This window comes from Balaenoptera borealis (assembly GCF_965194805.1).
Source record: "Balaenoptera borealis genome assembly, chromosome: 11".
Lineage (NCBI taxonomy): Eukaryota > Metazoa > Chordata > Mammalia > Artiodactyla > Balaenopteridae > Balaenoptera > Balaenoptera borealis.
In genome coordinates this window covers 94,648,092-94,668,179 of record NC_138868.1, presented here as the reverse complement: position 1 = coordinate 94,668,179, position 20,088 = coordinate 94,648,092, and the positions used below count along the sequence as shown (strand labels likewise).

Genomic DNA, 20,088 nt, shown 5'->3' with positions numbered 1-20,088 from the left:
CACAGGATATTGAATATAGTTCCCTGTGCTATACAGTAGGACCTTGTTGTTTATCCATTCTATATATACCAGTTTTCATCTGCCAATCCCAAACTCCCAATCCAACCCTCTCCTACCCTCTTCCCCCTTGGCAACCACTAGTCTATTCTCTATGTCCCTGATTCTGTTTCTGGTTCATAGATAGGTTCATTTGTGTCATATTTTAGATTCCACATATTGGTGATATCATATGGTATTTGTCTTTCTGACTTACTTCACTTAGTATGATAATCTCTAGTTGCATCCATGTTACTGCAAATGGCATAATTTCATTCTTTTTTACGGCTGAGTAGTATTCCATTGTGTATGTGTACCACATCTTTATTCATTCATCTGTCAATGAACATTTGAGTTGTTTCCATGTTTTGGCTATTGTAAATAGTGCTGCTATGAACATAGGGGTGCATGTATCTTTCTGAATTATAGTTTTGTCTGGATATATGCCCAGGAGTGGGATTGATGAATCATATGGTAGTTCTATTTTTAGTTGTAGCTTACTTTTTGACCAACAAAATACTCATCCACATAACTGGGAGAAGGCTTAGCATAAATGCAAGCTCTGACACACCAGCAGAAACTGACTTGATATGCAGAACAGCAATAGCTGACACTCCATGAGCACTCACTAGGTGTTGGTAAAATGCAAGTAGTAAAACTTACAATGATTTATTTTATATGGATTTTTTTAAAATTTTTATTTATTTATTTACTTATATTTATTTTTGGCTGTGTTGGGTCTTTGTTTCTATGCGAGGGCTTTCTCTAGTTGTGGCAAGCGGGGGCCACTCTTCATCGCGGTGCGCGGGTCTCTCACTATCGCGGCCTCTCTTGTTGCGGAGCACAAGCTCCAGACGCACAGGCTCAGTAGTTGTGGCTCACGGGCCTAGTTGCTCCGCGGCATGTGGAATCCTTCCAGACCAGGGCTCGAACCCGTGTCCCCTGCATTGGCAGGCAGATTCGCAACCACTGCACCACCAGGGAAGCCCAATATATGGATTTTTACATGTATTAATTCATTTCATCTTCACAATACCCGTAGAAGTGACTACTATTATTACCCTTATTTTACAGAGACGAAACTGACATATAGACACATTAAGTAACTTGCCCAAGTCTTACAACAGGGCCTGGTGGAGCCAGAATTCAAACACAGGCCATCTGGAGGAGGCATAGAGCACCGCTGTGGGACTGAAACGGAAACAACCTGCATGGGAAGAGCCAACTAATCACTGTGAATTCTAGATTGGAATTAGAAAGAGAAGTGTGTGTGTGTGTGTGTGTGTGTGTGTGTGTGTGTGTGTGTGTGTGTACAGGAGATAGGATGTGGACCTGTGTACATGCCCTTCTTCCGGGGATTAAAAGACATCTTCATAGCCATGTAAATGTTATCATCTCATTTGATTCTTCAAAAACCCTTGTGAGTATGAGAGAATATATTTATGACATCCATTTTAAGATGGGGAAATCTGTAGGAAAATCAGATATTATTATTAATAACTATAATAGCTAATACTTACTATCACTTTCACATGCATCAACATTAGTCCTGACAATAACCTAAGTAGTTTCATAAGAATATTACACAGATTAGTGCTGCTTTATTATTTAACAGATTGGTGCTGTTTTACAGATTGAACTGGGACGCAGATGGGTAAAGTGAGTTGCCCAAGATCACAGAGTTAGTGAATGGTGCTAGGATTCCAATCAGAGATGGATATGAGTTCCTTGGGGCCTGGATCTTCTGGGGTTTTCTGGAAGAAAAAGAATACATAATTAAAAAGACAAAATTAGGTGTCAAAGTAAAGACTTATTTAGAACAAGAAAGGAAATCATAACAAATTTACACATTTTTAAAAGCTGATACATACCAAACATGACAAAATCCAGAAAAAATAACTGATTTTTATTAATTAACTCCCTGACACATCTCTATCTCCTCCCTCATTTTTTTTTGGTTATCCACTCTTTGGTTTTGGGGTTTTGCTTTGTGTGTGCGTGTGTGTGTGTGTGTTTAATTATACCAGAGAGACTTTTTTTTTTCTTAAGCTTTTTTTTGATGTAGACCATTTTTAAAGTCTTTATTGAATTTGTTACAATATTGTTTCTGTTTTATGTTTTGGGTTTTTTTGGCCATGAGGCATGTGGGATCTTAGCTCCCCAACCGGGGATCGAACCCACACCCCCTGCATTGGAAGGCGAAGTCTTAACCACTGGACTGCCAGGGAAGTTCCCAGGGACACTTTATTCAATGAAGAACAACATATATATGGATTTGTAACAGGAATTTGATCTTACACATTTGTGGAAGCTGACTAAGCATTTTGTAAGGTTCATTCTTCACATCTCGGGCTGGAGATTACAGGCCACTGGAGAGACACTTGGGAAGGGACAATGGATGTAAAGAGGGAGATCCAGGACAAATTGGGGTCAACAAAAGGAGTTGAAAACTCATGAGATGGACAGAAAATCATGTTTGTTCTTGTCACCTCTGACATAGTGGTATGGATATCTGGCAGACCTGAGGTCTTTCATCTTGGAGTTTATCACGCATACGTGCCCCTGGTTGTAGAAGCTGGCAGCATGTCCAGGACACGGCGGAGCCATTGCAGTCCACCTGCTGCATTAATGCCAAGTTGACCCAGCAGGTCACCAACAGCATGCTGCTTCTTCACTTGCACCTTCCAAATCTTCCACAAGAATCTCCCTGTGGCCCATCACAATCACAAATATGTAAGAGTGAATATTCTGGGGAATGTCTTTCAGCCTATTCAAGTTGGCACACAACAAAGTGGTGTCATGTTTTCTGCTGATGTTGGTTAGTGGTTTAATAAATGGCAAATGTGTCTAGTTGGTTGATAGTGTTAAGTACTTTATATCAACACTGATTATCTGTCTACATATGATGTCAATTTTTGAGAGAGCGGTGTTGAGTTCTCTAACTATATTTGTATTTTTTTTCTACTTCCCCTTCTCTGTACATTTCAAAATATTTCCAATAAAAATACAAAATAGTGACCTCACTTATATGCGGAGTCTAAACAGCAAAACAAACAAAACAGAACAGAAACAGACTTATAGATCCAGAGAGAAAACTGATGGCTGCCAGAGGGGAGGAGAGCGGGGGATTCAGTGAAATAGATGAAGGGGATCAAGAGATACAAATTTCCAGTTATAAAATAAATAAGTCACAGGGATGTAATACATATTGTAAGGAATAGAGTCAATTATACTGTAATTATACTGTAATAATTTTGTATGGTGATAGATGGTTACTGGACTTGTGGTGATCATTTTGTAATGTATTTGATTGTCAGGTCACTATGTTGTACACCTGAAACTAACTTAATATTGTACATTAATTATATTTCAATAAAAAATATATTTGTATATACATATATATATAGCCACTTAATGTCTGTTGTTTTAGCAGTTATTTACTCTTTGATTGCCTCTTCACATAAAATCTGGGTGGAAAGAGCCCTTAGTCTTAACTGATTGCAGTTTTATTTATATATATATAAATAATAAATATAACTAAATATATATTTGTAAAATATAAGTTTTTATATTTTGTATGTTTTGTATATATTTATCTCTCTATATAAATACATATATAATATATACAGATATTTTTTACTAAAATATATAGCCATGTGACTGTATTGCTAGCGCCTCTCCCAGGGCCTTGGAAGGAACCCATGCAAGTGAAGGACCCTGGCTTACATTTTCTCCTGATTCTAGCCCAGGTTTGTCTCCAAAGCCCAAACTCTTGACCACCCTACTGCCTCTTCAGTGAGAGAGTCAGGACCAGAATTCCGGTATGACACAAATACACGTGATCTCTGCTCTGTTTAAAGAATACCTTCTCAGACTTCCATTGTGATCCAGCTAATGTATCAACGTATCTGAGTAAGTTCACTCATACTTGTCCAAGAACATGTCCTGCTTATTGCTCAAGAAAAATGTAAGCATTCAACCAAACCTCTCAATCCCATGTTAAAGGAGAAGCAGATGAACATTTGAAAGAAAGCTGTGATTGTGATTCCTGCTTTAAGTAGGAAGTTGGACCAGATAATCCCATATTGCCTTCCAACAGAGTAATTCCACTTTCCTCTACCTTCCCCAGCAGCAAGAATTCTGCCTGAGTGGAATTTGTCCATCTAATTTTCATTCACCTGTGAAGTCTGCACACCTCAGGTTCATTCAACAAGTATCTATTATATACTTGATACAATAGTGAATAAGACAAGTATGGTTGATGGTAAACTCTAGTGTGCTTCTTATACTTTACCACTGGGTTAGAACATAGAGACAGAGCCCCATGTGTATAAGCTGTTGGTTAAAGATTCTACAGGACTGCTTCCATCAGAGCTGGTGTTAAAGATAGAACATAATAATGATAACAGCAATAGTATCTTTTTTGAGCAGTGGCCATATACCTTCTTCTCTGCCAAGCACATTACACAATGTAACTCATCAAATCTCCTCAGTAACCCTAGATGTAGGTACTTAACCACTATGCAATCATGGAAGCAATGCCCTTCTAAGCAAATGGCAATAATATTCTTGGATCAGTGAAATTCACCTAAGAAATGGGAGAGGTTAATGGATGGAGATGAACCAAAAGTGTCTGTGAACAATTCCAACACCAACCCAGAACCTGCTCACAAATATTTCCATTCCTCCAGAGGCTTTATCCTCTCCACCCTGTAGCAGGGAGAGGGAGAAGTCTTTTTAATAATCAATGTCATTTAATGCCAAGGACAATCAAACAAAACTTCCCATGAAATTTTTACCACTGTTGCTTGCAATTTTTAGTCAAGAAAAACATCCTTATATTCCTTCCCCAATGAATCCTGGCCTCTGTCCACCCACATTAATCACTTCAAAATGTCCTGAGAACTTATTTAATGTCAATGCTTAATCACTTTATTAAATGCCACTGCTCCTGAGTGTGAATATTTGTTTTTGTGTTATCTCTGACATCTTCCATAGATCCCTAATCTAAGAACCCCAACTCTTTTCCAAAAGAACATGAGTTTCCCACCGTGCACCCCATTTGTCACTTTTTGCTGTTAAGACCAAATAGTACAATCTGAGGTACATTAGAAAAACAGCTCTTTCTGACATATCTCCCATTTGGTCTTATTGTCTGAAATCTATCACAGAAAATTCTTGCTACAGATTAAGCACAGCCCTTTCTAAATCCCTCCCTTATAGGGGTAACAATATTTTTTTTCATTTTTAATTAGTATTCTTTGATCTGAGGAGAGAAATTCCCATTTTTAACTAGTATTCTCTGGTCTGAGAAGAAAAAGGGGCATGAAAGTTCTGGAAACTTCAGGAATGAATGGTTACTGAGAGAAAAAGAGTGAAAAACAGAGAAAAAGCTTCTGTCACCAATAGAAATGTTGCCAAAATAGAGCTTTTGCTCCATTGACTAAAACCAAAATGTTGTCCCATGACTGGCATAAGGCATGTCCTGCCCACCCTCGGGAGGAAGGTAGAAACGTGGAAAGACAGCGGGTTACACAGTTGGTACAGAAAGGATCTGCTCTGGAGGGGGAGGATGGTTTCACCATAGTCAATTTTTTTTTTTTTTTCATAGTCGATATTATCTTGGAGAGAAAAAGGAAACTACACTCTACTAAGTGTTTCCTATATGTTGTGAAGACAGATCCTCTGGAACATGCATTTTTGCTCCAGGGATGAAACATTGGTTCCCATGTGCAGGCCAATGCCAAGTGATTGGCAATGGCTTGTTGCAGAATTGTGTTGAGAAGGATTCTGAGACCTCATCAAGCAGAGCTGGAAAAAGCTGTGATGCCTTAACAAGGTTTATTGTGGAGAGAAGAAAGAATGTCATGACTTCCAAGTACCTGCTAACCCTGTACTGGCACACCAGTTAATTCACTCCATGCTGCCTTGAGGAGAAGAGAAACGCAAGTAGTAGACACTCACCAAGGCCTCACCTTATAGTTCATTCAGTGCTTAAATCTCCTTCTTCACAGAAACTCGAAACTGGTACTGTTGGTTGCATATATTTAAAAGGGATCTTAGAAATCCTCTGCATTTCACTCCTCACTTTATGAATAAGGAAACTAGAAGTAGAAGAAGTGGTTTACTTATTATATCTTTAGGTTCCAGGTTTTTTTTAATGTACCTTTCTGCAAGTAGGGTCATTTTATTGTATAAAATAAAACAGATTTCTGAGAGGGTCACTACAAAATAAAGATTTCAGAATGTTAAGTTTTTCTGTTGACATCCATTATAGCAATACATATGGCTTTCTTGATGGAGAAAAATTATTGGCTGTTGAGAGAATTATACTTATTGTTAAGGATTTAGAAATCTGGGAAGAAATCACATTTTAGAAACTCAAAACTAGGTATGAGACTCATAACGAAGCAGAAATCTTTTACTACAGAATGTAAACAAGGACTTGTTTTAATGCTAAGAACTTTACTTTTTTTCCCTCATTTGGTCCACAACCCTAATAAAGCGTTATGATTTCATCCCCATTTAACAGGTAACATGCTGCCCAGAGCTAGTCAGTACAGGGCTGAGACTTATATGCAGGCTTGTCTTATTCAATAGTTTGGGCTCTTAACTCCTCTGTCATTGCCTCCTTCTGTGACCTTTGGAAAAGAAGCAGCATCTCATCCTCTATGGAATAATAAAGAGAATTCACAAGTATTACAGAGTCTGAGAAATCCACTCACTGGGCCCAGGAAAAAAAGAAACCATCGACTGGAGAGCATGGAGGAAACACTAAATGGTGGATGTGAGAAGTCAAGAGGGGGCCGGCTGTCTCTGGTGCAGACGAATCCACGATGTGATGGACAATAAACAGAATTTATCATTCTTTCATCCCCAACCACTTTAACTCATTCCTGGAAGGATGGAGGTGTGGGGCATGGGGAAATACTCTAGAGAAAGGATGTCCTATCATAAAAGTATAAAACTTGGGGTTCAGGTAGGTAAGATTTTTCATTTCAACTAAGATTGGGATTTGAGGAAAGAAATTAGTTCGACAAACAGCCAAGTAGTTTAATTTCTTCCTAGAACTAGATGATAGAGGAGAGATAGATAGATACATGCAGACAGACAGACATAATACATAGAGAGAGAGAGAAAGATAAGGAAGGTAGCTGTCTGCAAAACTAGTATTACAGGATGACATTTGGTTTTGGCTTTCCAGGTTGTGGTTTAAGATGCTGAAATGTTGGTCTCTTGGCAGAGAAAAGAGCACACATCCAGTATATGCAGGCTACCTAGGCGCTTATTGATTTATCAAGCAGACTTTACACTAAAAATAGAGGCAGAGAAAGAAAAATTCCCAGAAATGAATCAGGGCAGCATCTATAACAAGAAAAGAAAAAATAATAGTGAGAGGGAGGCCTGGTACTTCATAATGGAAATAATGGGAAGAAAAGCTGAACAAAATACTGAAAAAAAAATATGTGTAGCCTTAGTACATCCCACACACAGCTCCTGGGTAATAAACAAAGACAGACATCATCTCTCTGCAAAAGCTTTCTCATCAACAGCAAACATACTATTAATTCTCCTATTTTAAGAAAACCCTCTTTTGATCCCCTCATCCCCAACTCCATTTCTCTACTCCTCTTTGTAGCAAAATTCCTTGAGTCACCAATTTTCCTTGCATTTTCCCCTGTACCTACTCAGTCAAACTCATACCCTTATTGGCTCACCAAAACGTCAACGATCTCCACATTACAAAATCTAATAGTCAGTTTTCAGCTTACTTGAACTAAAAGCAGAGCAAATATCCAACTATATGCATAGCTATAGCCATACTAGTTGTTAAAATGCTAAAATGTTCCCACACCATTGATAAATAGTCACATTTCTGAGCTCTCTCAATGCTCCTGCCAACCATTGCTACTCCCTGGAACCCATTCATTACCTTCTCAAAATCCAGAAATTAAAGACTTAATCCTAGGCACTGGAGGGAGCTTTAGGTCCCTGCTCCAGCACTAAGGCCAGATTCTTTTCTCATTGATTGATAGTGTAAGTGCCACTTATATTCCCCAAGATTCCCTGGCATTGCCATCCTTCCATCCCCAAGCAGAGTAGACCATGCCCTGCTCACACTGTGCACAGGCCTGAGGATCTCTGAGTGATAATGTTTGGGAGGCTCCTGGAATGCCAGCCCACCCACCATGGTTCCCGTGAGCCAACCTTAGATTCCGGCTCTAGTTGGCCCAGAGATTTGTAGGAAGTGTCCCTGGTGGCACTGGTATTCACGTAAGAAAATGCCTAAGTTCCATCTGGCCCCCAAAGCTCTGGCCTAGTGCTGCAGGTGCTTATCCTGGTGTCACTTTCACATGGCTACTAGGAATGTAGCCTCCATGGGACTTTGCCTCAGAAAGGGTCTGGAATGCAAACTATTATATATAGGATGGATAAACAAGGTCCTACAGTATACCACAGGGAACTATATTCAAAATCCTGTGACAAACCATAATGGAAAATATGAAAAAGAATATATAGATGTATAACTGAAAAAAATAATAATAAAACTGAAACTCTCTTAAGAAAAGAAAGAAAGGATCTGGGAGATGCTGGGACAACAGGTAAGCAGGAAGGAATGGATGGGACACTTGGGGACAGTTTGAGGTCTAGGGTACCCAGAGTATAGATCACTGTTGAATTTCACCTCCATCTAATTGGATCAGCTCATTAAAATCCATCAAACACTCACCCATCACAAGAATTAGCAGCAATAATTTTATTCATAAAAATGAGAGCAATCACTTACAGTATTTGCTTTGTCTGGTAAATATCAACTCATTTAGGTACTTAATGCTCATTATCATCTCCATTTTTACAGATAAGATAACTGAGACACAGAGAGGTTATTTAAAACTTAAATGGCAGAACTAAGATTCAAACTTAGTCAGTCTGGCACATAGCCAATGCTTTTAACTGCTATAGTGCTTTGCCTCTTGTTTGGCCCGAAGGACTGTGTTCCACCCAATTAAATATGACATTCCAAAATGCTTTTCTTGATTTAGTTGATAATATAGATTTTTAATACACAAAATCTCAGTAATATAAGGACTAAAACATTGAGAAGGGTAGAACATTTTTAATATAATTGCATTTCAATAGAAGCTGAGAGGATTTGGTATCATAATCTATATTATTGATGTTAATTTGACACTCTAAGTCACCAATGACTTAATTTAGCGGGGAAGTTTTTGTGTGTTGGATGTAGTCTCTTTTATTAAAGCATAGCTCACAGACGGGCATCATTTAGCTAGTGACAACCTCTTCAAATGAAAGATCACACCAACAATTTCTAAACATTAACAAATGATTTGGAATTTATTGTGACGATTTAATGAACAATTTACACCATGACTATGGCACATGATGGAATTATAATATATTTAGCTTAGCTTTTTTAAGGATAAAGGGGGTTTCCTTTTTGGTTGTTATATATGCACTTTTACATTAATTTATTTTACCAAGCTGATCACCTCACCTTCCACATCTCCAAACCTTAGACGGCACTTGCATTCCTTGGGTCCTGCTCCCTTCAAAGTCAGCCACGTAGCATCTTCATATCTCCCTTCCTCTGACTTCTGCTTCCACTGTCATTGTCTTTTCTGACTCTGACCCTCCTACCACCCTCTTATAAAGACCCTTGTCACTTGATCCAACCAACTTAATCCAGGATAATCTTTCCTTTTCATGATCCTTAATCACCTCTGCAAAGTCTCTTTTGCTATAAAAGGTAACATATTCACAGGTTCTGGGAATGAAGTCGTGGACATCTTTGGGTGCCATTATTCAGCCAACTACGGTGACTTTCTTAGTAGACCTTCTCCAACGGAAATATTCAAGCTTACAGATCTCATTCCCCCACCAGAAAGCCCTAGCCTCCTTTTCTGCTTGATTTTTCTCCACAGCATTTATCACCACCTGACACACTGTATATTTAAAATTTGTCTGTCTAGAATGAGGGTAAGTGGGCTTTGTCTCTTCTGTTCACTGCTATATGACCCGTGCCTAGAAGAGTACCTAGAAAATAATAGGCACTCAATAAATATCTGCTGAATGAGTGTGAAGGACACTTCATAAATAATAACCATGTTGGAATGAGACACAACTGAAATCTGCTAGTGAAATGTACATGCAGAAGATATTAGTGTTTGCCAATATCTAGTTCTGCCCCTGTTGGCACATGAAAGGCCACTTTCAGCTTCTTCATGGTTGATTGGGATCCTATGACTAATTCTGGCCATTGAAATGTGGCCATAAGTGATGTATGTCATATCTGGTGTGAGGCGATGGAAAGTCCATGCATTCTTCACCAGTCCCTATTACCCTGCTGAGGCAACTAGGGAGCTAGTTGTTTCAGATGGTGTAGATACAGATGGCAGAACATCTGACAAACTGGGTTTCTGAGTGGCTATGCCAAACAAAGCCTTCCCTTTATCCCCACCAACCAGAACAGGACATACGATGTGATCAAGAAATCAACTTCTGTTGTATTAAGACACTGAAACTTTGGATTGTTTGTTATCAGAACATAACCTCATCCACTCCTATTAATGCAGAATTTCCTGCCAGAAATTGGGTGCCTTTGTAAAAAAATAATAATAATAACTCAAAATATGTGCTGGCACAGGTTTCACAGTTAGATGGTCATTGGCAAGGACACTGAAAACAGAGGCTAGAAAGGCTGTGAACCATGTTTTATAGTGACCAAATATTTCGTAGAACTGTCATTCATGTAACTTGAGAAATAGATCATGATTTGAGTGAATCTACAACTCTAGGGGAAAATACGTTAGAATGTTTGTTTAGTGATATTTGTCGTGTTTGGCTAGGTATTATAAGAAAGACATAAGCCCAGGAGAAAATTGCTTAATTTGAAAGCACAAATGAAAGGAAATTGAGAGATTTAGGAATTGGGGCTTTGCAAGGTCAAAAAAACCCAACTGCTTCTAGGTTCCAAATAGTGAAAGATAAGAGTCAGAAAGCAATTTTAAGGAAGATGATAAAAAAAATCTTTCAACAGGTTATATTACCTAAGGGCAAGGATCAGATTACAGATATATTGCTCAGTAAATCTTTTTCAACTTTATAAAATTACTCATGTCAAATATTAAGGGTAAAACTTGCCCCCAGACGTGGAATAGAGAAAGAGAGCTTTGGGAAGGAAAATGCAAAGAAACATACCAGATATGAGAAATTTGTCCCGAAAGGAACAATAGGATCTTTCTCTTCTCTTCCCTTTCCTTCTTGAAGAATTTGGCCCTAAAGCCAAATTGGGCAAAGGAAGGTGGACCACCCATACCTGGTGCGGGGTTGGGGGCAGCCAGAGTGGCCCAGAGGAGGGTACTGGAGTCTGAGCTGAATAAGGAGGGCATCCGCATAGGACAGCTGCCCAGGTCTGAGCCTGACTGGGGCGAGGAGGTTGCCCACCTAGAGGAGGGCGTGTAGGCGTCAGAGCCTCAGAAGGGTGAGGAGGGTATCCCTGTGGAGGGAAGTGTCCCGGCAAGTGGTGTCAGAGCCTGAGGAGGCTGAAGAGTCTTGCTGGAGGAGTGGGCTGGCATGGGGTATCAGAGGACATCCCTGTGGGGAGCACACACTAGCAAAGAGAGTCAGAGACCCATGGGAACTGAGGAGACCATCCGTGGTGATGGGGGTGGGGGAGTTGGCACATCAGACCCAAGGTGGCAAACCCTGAGCTGGGTGCAGAAGACTCCACGTGGGGGGTGGCTTGTCATGGGCTTTTGGAGCCCAGAGTGAAAAGGGCATTCCAAGTATGGGAGTTAGAGACCAAGCAGGGTTAAGAAGGGGTCTTTGTGGAGTGACAGCCTAGCATGGGTATCAGATCTTGAGCTGGTTGAGGGTGGCATCCACACTAGAAGTGCAGATCGAGTCAGGCTGTCAGAGCCTAAGTGCAGTGAGGAGGGCATTCGTGCAGGGAAGGGGCAGTAGAAATGGATGTTTGCCAAGGGATTGATGAAATAAGGATAATGGGAGATGGGTTTCTCATTGTCAGAGACGGGCACTTTAAATATGAAAAGGGAGAAAATTAGAATCAGCCCTGTGATGCATCATAGGAGCTTGTGGAGATTTTATATATATGTTATATGTAATATTAGATAGATGATAGATTGATAGATAGAGAGATAGAAGTAAATGTGTATGTTTATGTGTGTGGGTGTGTGTATACATACATACACTGATTCCCTAACTCTATCCTCTGAGAGAGCTTAGGAAGAGTGACACTGCAATGAACATACCAGTGCCTAGATCATGGTTTCTACATACCCATTCTCTACCAAAAGGAACCAGGGCTCCTTGGAGAAATGTCTGATTCCAGAGCTGGGGCAAGAAAAGTATAAAATAAGCTTGAGTACCTTCTTGTCCTAGAAAACAAGGAGTAGCTCAAAGAATGATAAAGACATGTCAAAAGAACACAGATGCCTGCTTGAAGGGGCACTTGCTGATCAAATCTAGGACAATTTAATTATCAAAATAATAATGATGGTAATGGATTATAATTCATTAAATAAAATGGAAAACATATGTATTCTAAATATAAATTAATAAATGAATAAACTGAAAGTTTGATGACAAATGGGATATACACATAGTTCCAAAGTACCTTCCCATAATAGTTATTAGTTACAAATGGAAAAAGAATAACTTTACAGTGAAGAAGCATGGTAGACCTCATCTCATTCAAGTGATCGAAGTGAAAAAATCAAACTCTGTCACCCAGTGGCACGAACACTATCTCTGTGATAGTCTTGACAAAACGTACAACTTGAATCTGATAATGGGGAAACATGAAACAAATGCAAATCAGGGGACACAGAACAAAGTAATCGGTCTATAATCTTCCAAAGTGTCAACGTAATGATAATGAAGGGAAGACTGTAGAGCTGGGCCACAGTGAGGGACACTCAGAAGATACGAGAATGAAAAACAACTCATGATTCTGAACTGAATTCTTTTGCTATAAAGGACATTTTTGAAATATCAGGCAAAATGTGAATGTGTCTGAGGTTTGTTTTTTTTTTTTAATTGGAGTATAGTCTCTTTACAATGTGTTCATTTCTGCTGTGGAACAAAGTGAATCAGCTATATGTATATATATATCCCCTCCCTCTTGTAGTGACATATCAACGTTGACTTCCTGATTTTGATGATTATATTTTGGTTACGTAGGAGAACATCCTTGTTAGTAGGAAATGCACACACAAGGGGACAAGGTGGCATAGGATCAGCAACTTGATGTCAAATGGCTCAGAGAAAAGAAAGTTCTTTGTGCCATACTTGCAGCTTTTCTATGCGCTTGAGATTGTTTTAAAATAAAATAATAATAAGCAAAAAAAGAATTGTGAATATGAGTGTGGTTTCTGGCACATGAAGATGACTGGAATCAAATGGCAAGAAGCTCTACATGTTTTTGAAAGATTGTGAGAAATTGTTTGCTCCTGACCTTTTCTAGCCAGAACATGGGCTGTGACATCTGCATAGCCCTCATAGAGGGCCTATTTCCCAAAGTTATCATCGGTTGTGGCTGAAGAAGAAAACAGTGAAAGGAAAATCTCCCAAAGACTGGGGCCAAGAAAACAAAGGACTAGGAAGATACCAGGGTAGAGGACCCTCACAACGCTGGCCACTGAGACTGAAGAATTCCCGTAGACCGGTGATTTCTTCCCCTTCCTGGATTTTGGGTCCATGGCAGGCAGATAACTTGCCTTTCTCATTCATTATTTCCAGATAAAGAGGAGACAGGCCTGGATCTGAAGTAGAGACTATGATCCTCCCTGAAGAGGCCCTGGGCTTTGAGCTCAAAACCATAACCGGCTGACATTTCAGGTTGTCTCCCTTGGGGAGGGTTGTTGGAGAAGAGTGAACTGAATATTTGGTGACTAGAAGAGAGACTGTGGTAGCCATTATTCGTATCCACCAAAATCTGACTTTCCTCCCCTTCTGTGTGTACAAAACATTTCAATTATTAGCCCATGTGACTTGTGACTATTTCAGGCCAACGAAAGGTGAGCAGAAATAACACATACACTTCTATACAGATGCGGTGAAGGGTCCAGATGCTATGCCCCATCTCTCTTTCCCTGCTGCAGTGATTGAAGAAGGCATGTGCTCAGATGCTGCAGCTACAAGATGACAGATTCTCTACCAGCCTGAATCCGAGTGTCACCATGGAGTCAGACACGTAATGGAACCTAGAAATAAAGGAGGCAAGTAAGGCAAGTAGAAGACTTTTGGGGGGGATTAAACCACTAAGTTTAGAGGTTGTTCATTACTATAGTGTAATCTAGCCTACACAGATACTTCATTCCTAGAAAGAACCTGGGTAGAGGGAAGGGAAAAGACATGAGCATCACTTTGAAGATAAGAGGGTTAAGAGTGATATCTTTGTGGAATATGACCATGAATCAACCAAAGAGATAGGGAATCTGGCTTTTCTGATGGACATAACAATGCTAACATAGGAACAAGACATAAAATTTTTTTATCTTTAGACGTAGGGTGATAAAAGAGGAAAATGCACTCTTTTGATTCCTGGCCTGTTAAATGCTTGGATTCTTGGCACCTGAAGTGGATCTCCTACTAGTTCTTGGTCTTAGGATTTCTGTCCCCTCACCTATCTCTGGTCTTGGTAACAATCCTCAAATGGTTTATATCTCTGGATTTGGCATACTGAATTTCTTACAATACTTGACTCCTACTAGGAGGTTTGTTTTTTGTTTTGTTTTGTTTTTAGTTTATTTGATATTCTTGACAAAAAATCCTGGCTCAGTTAACAGAAATAAAGATACTATAATAATACCCATCATCATAACTAGTTACCCCACATAGTAGGAATACTCACTTAATGAGGGTCAGCACCCCACTGCTAAGGGTACCACATGGTTGCCAAAACTATACAAGATAGTTTGTAGTAGAAGTTCACCAAATATAGATTTTAGCCAAATGCTCAAAGGTCAAGTGTGAAAACCACTATTCAGCTAAAGCCAAGCCAAATAGCCATTATAGAAGGCAGTTATGGGATGTAAAATATACTACTTTATTTATGTCTACACAAAATTTATATTTATACAAAATCTATTACTTATATTTTTATAATATAGAAAAATTATTATTATCGCAATTTTATCGCTAAACTTAGAAGTGAAATTTGACATTTTAAGCTTATCATGTGACCACAGAAGCAATATTTGCTTAGCGTGGTCAGCTCCTATATAGCACATTTGTGAGATAAAGTAACTCATTAAAATTGGTAAAAGAACAAGAAATTGGGAGGCACCTAATTTTTCCCAAGTGTTTTCTTCTTGCATTCTACTCTATTATTCTTTATTATAACTAGTTTTTCTAGGTGATTTTGGAGTTTTCTCTTCTCATGAAATTTGAAGGTCACAAAGTTGACATTCATACTTCATTCTCACAAGACATAAAGAATTCCCAAAAGAAACTTTCCTTGAGATAATCATGGCCTAAATGAAATTACAAAACTAAGATTTAAATATGGCTCTTAAAGCCTATTTTAATATCTAGTCATGTTATAAGTATTAGAACTATGGCATAATCATATTTTTATTATTCTGCTTTGTATTATTTAAATTCTTATAAATATTTATTTGCTGACCAAGGATAACTTCCTGAAGTTACCCAGCTTCCCTTAATTTTTGTATTAACTACTAACTTATATCCTTATATTTAAATATTCTTAATTATTTTTGTACAAAAAGTGAACAGCCTTCATAATTGTTCCATTTTATAATTGCAATAATAAATATGCCTTCATAACTTTAATGGGCTGAGAATGTTTGTATATAAAATACACAAAGAGATTTTCATTCTACGTAACATCTAGAATGCTCACTTACATTTAAAGGTGTCAGCGAAAAATCTGAATAACATATCATATTTGTATTACTCACATTGCTAAACCATTTAGACATAATAATAAACCACAGGACGAAGCTGTTATTGATCATGGACAAGTTAAAAGTGGCAAAAGTTACGTTTAAACATAAATCTAGGCTACTCTAACATCCAAAGACTAATGATGAAGCCAAGGCTGAATACCAGGTTTTTTGGCCAGATTCCTAGGGTAAAGTCAAACTTTGGTGTATAGCTAGTGTGTACAAATGATACTTTGAAGACAAAGTCTCTATCTAGAATTTACAGGAAGGTGAATGCCAAAGACCACATTCACACCAGGCGCAATTTAATAGGGGAAGCACTCCTGCTCTCTCAGCAAATCAGCTCATGTACATGGGATTGAGCTGCGTTAGCAAAGGGCTCCAGGGGCAGCTAAGAAAGCAAAATCCACAGAAACAAAGAAAGGATGGAGAAACACACTCTTTCCTAGCTTTGGTAAAGAAAAATATTTACACTAACTAAATAGAAAGCTTCTCTAAAATGCCCAGCCAAAAAGAAAAATAAAAAGGAATAGGAACATTGTAAAGCAATTATACGCCAATAAACATGTTAAAAAAAAAAAAAAAGAATAGGAAATAGATGATGAGGCAAAGGTCTGGACTATCTTTCCGCCTCTGCTATGTATTGACTGTTCCACTTTAGCCCACCTAATCCACCTGAGCCTGAGTTTCCCATCTATAAAATGTAGGTAACAGTATCTACATTACCAAATCGGTAAAGTATTAGAAAGATGAAAGTTTGGTCAATTCTAAATTTCTGCATAAAATAAATGGATTTTAAACATCTAAGTAAGCCCCTCACCAAAACATCTTATTCTCTTCTGCTTACTCCCTCACCTTTCCAGTTTGATTGGTACTATTTCAATCATGCTTACATGTTACACTATAAAAACAATATTAGAAAATATGACCATAATTCCCATTTTACAGATAAGGAAACTGAGGCACAGAGCTAAGATTACATAGCTAGGAAGCATCATAACACATAATTTACTGACAAGGTCAAATTTTCTTTAGTAATAAAAATAGTATACAAGAAATTACTCTCTATTTTTCCCATCTCCAACCTACAGTGATATAAGGCAGCAGGCTGGTCAGGTGTGTCTGCCCTGCATAATCAAACTTTCCCATGATCTTACTTGAGGGACACTGAGAAGTGGGAAGCCAATTTTTGCTGCATAAGCCATGCCCTCCAGTCCAACTTATATCAGTAAAAGAACCAATCTTTGATTTCCATCTTTCTGACTATTTTGTTCCTCTCGGTTTAGAATTCAAGAGGGAAGCATAGGGGAGCAACTTATTAGAGCCCCTCAAAACCTAGACTTGTGTCCAGGATTCACTGCTCAAAAGATGTGTGTGATCATGAGTTAGTGATTTAATCCATCCACAGCTCTGTTTCTTCATCCGTAAAATGGAGAAAATAAGAGAAACTACTTCAAGGATTGTTTGGCAGGATGACAAGGTATAAGCCAAGAAAAGGGTTCAGCTGAGTGACTGGCACATTTTAAGCACTCAAGAAATGTTACTATTATATTGATAATTAATATTTTAATTCATTTCATACTTTATTATTATAATTTTTATCTTTGCTGCAGAAATGTATTGCTCTGTTTCTTTTTAAAAACATTCTTCCAGCATTGATATCAGCTAATGCCCCAAACCCACCTCCACCCAATCCGTGTGGAAAGGGACTTGAAGCATTAGCTGACATTGGTGAAGATGGGTTTGAGCATTAACTGATGTTGGTGGAGATAGGATCGGGATATTACTGATACCAGCAGAGATAAGTTTGGGGCCTTGGCCGATATCAGTGCTGAAAGAACTGGTTTAAAAGGAAAACACAGCACTAAAATTCTGGGGCAAAGATCGAAATCGGACTATTGTCAGAACACAGAAAATAAGAGAAATCCAATTGTGTAAAGGAAGAAACAAGTTTTACCATGTGTATGTGTGTTCTAGGAGGGAGTGCAGGAGTCAGGGAAATCAATACCTTGCAAATTGCTAGCACTCAGAGGTTGGCAGTTTATCACTTCCAGAGAGAGAAGGGAAGAAGCAGGTTTTAGAAGCACACTTTCCAGGAACACCACAAACAGACACAGATGGTGCCCACATAGGACCACTTAGATAAAGCTCAAATTCAGAGAGACAGATACTTGTAACAAAGGCCTGTAAGACAGTGTGCCATGGTTACCTTCCTGTTGCAGGTGATCACTCCAGATACCTCTTGCAAGTTTAAGCTGGAGTTTCTGCTTGATATCAGAGGAAAGCAACTGACATATAAATGGCAACAACGATGATGATTATGACTGACAGTACCACCTAATGTTTATTGATTCCTGTGTGCCACGCTAAGCAATGTGCGTTCATTATCTCATTTCGTCTTCACAACAATCCTACGAGATGGAAATAATTTTAACTCCTCCATGTTTCTAACGAGGAAACTGTGGTCAGAGAAGTTAAGTGGGTTTGCCTACATTCACAAAGCTAGAAACTCATAGATTTGGGCTACAAACCTGGCTTATCAGTGAGGAAGAAAAATTCTCACGTAAGATATAACAAATCCTTTTGTAAAAATACAGTGGTAGAAGGAAACGACTCATAAGAAGTGGATTTGGAAAGATCCCAAACAGCAGAGGTAAAAAAAGAGAAACCTTTATATTCTTATAAATATAGAGTTGAGGCTCTTTTGTAGAAGATTATTCTGAATATGCTAAAAAAAAGAAAAACTATACCATGCTTTTAGAAATTCCAAGAAAAGAAAAAACTTCCCAAACACCACAGGAGGATGAGACATGCAAAACTCTCTGCTATACTTCAGAGAAGCGACCATTGAATCACACAGGGACATGTGCTTATTTTTCCTGGAGCGTGTATCCAAGAGAAGCTGAAGAGTCTTAGCAACCCTATGAATGTACAAATAACATATTCGAGAGATGATGTAATTGTGAAATGAAGCAAATTGAAGATCATGCTAACTTTCATTACTTCCTACAGACAGCCATAGCTTTAAAGATGAGCAGTGTATAGGAAAGTGAATTATTGGCCACACACCTGGCATTGACCAAAGTCTTGGTCCCGTGAACCATGACCAATGCCAGTAAAATGAGCATTTTGAAAGGGATTAAAAAGAAAACTAAACAGATATATAAAGCCCTGTGCTCACACACTGTGGAGGAAACAAGATGAATTAGCTTTGCCCTAAAAGTTGCTCATTACATAAGTAAGCAGTATTTGGAAGACATATCTGTAGATACATAGGGGAGTTTTAAAGTTATAATAAGAATTTACTATGTCAAATTTGTATCAGATTAAAAGATCTATGTGAAAAGATGGGTTTTTAAAAAAAATACAAATGATCAGAATTGACCAAGATAAGAATTATCATAGGTAGTCAAAACTCTGCCACTAATTCAGGTCCAGGGGGTTTCTTTAAGATACATTCTATCAAGACTTAAAATAACAAATAATTCTGGTGCTACTTAAACTATTCCAGAGCATACTAAAAGATAAAAAATTGGAGAATGGATTGACCACAAACTCCTGGCTCCACTTCCTGACCTAAATCCTTAAAAATGGCATAAAAGATATTGTTTAAAGGAATAAGTTCATAAACACACTATAAAACAAAAATGTATACCAGTGATCGTGAGGAATCCATGAAAAATAGAATATACACATGGGGTTGGATCAACAGAAGAAATCATTGTCCATAACATATAAGAGGACTCTTAGGAAAGGTGGCAATGACTTTGGAAGTATCAATACTTCAAGTTGAAGGTGTAGACGCGGGGGTCAGGAAGGATCCCTGGCGAAACACCTAGGTGATTAAAGAAATATATTTTGAATTCCCAGATGAGTTGACCCCATAGGACAACGACATCCCATGTCCATTTATACCAAGGAACAGCCAACAGAACATTAGCCTCTGGGCTAAAACTATGAATATTGGTACCTGGGCAAGAGAGGAAGGACAACATATTAGGCTACTTGCAGCACCCAGGAAGAAGCAGGAAACACATGCCCCCCAAATAAATATTTTTACCTCCTTGAAATATAGCCTACTGTTTCAGTACCACAATCACTT

The 20,088-nt window shown here is 38.5% G+C and overlaps 1 long non-coding RNA gene across 1 annotated transcript; it reads right to left on the bottom strand.

Annotated features, from left to right (window-relative positions):
• Positions 1 to 200: 200 nt before the first annotated feature.
• Positions 201 to 16,899, bottom strand: LOC309604821. The gene is made up of 2 exons (XR_014231085.1): positions 6,012 to 16,899; positions 201 to 1,790 (listed from the first exon to the last, which is right to left on the bottom strand). It is a non-coding gene; the product is annotated as an uncharacterized lncRNA (long non-coding RNA).
• Positions 16,900 to 20,088: the final 3,189 nt, after the last annotated feature.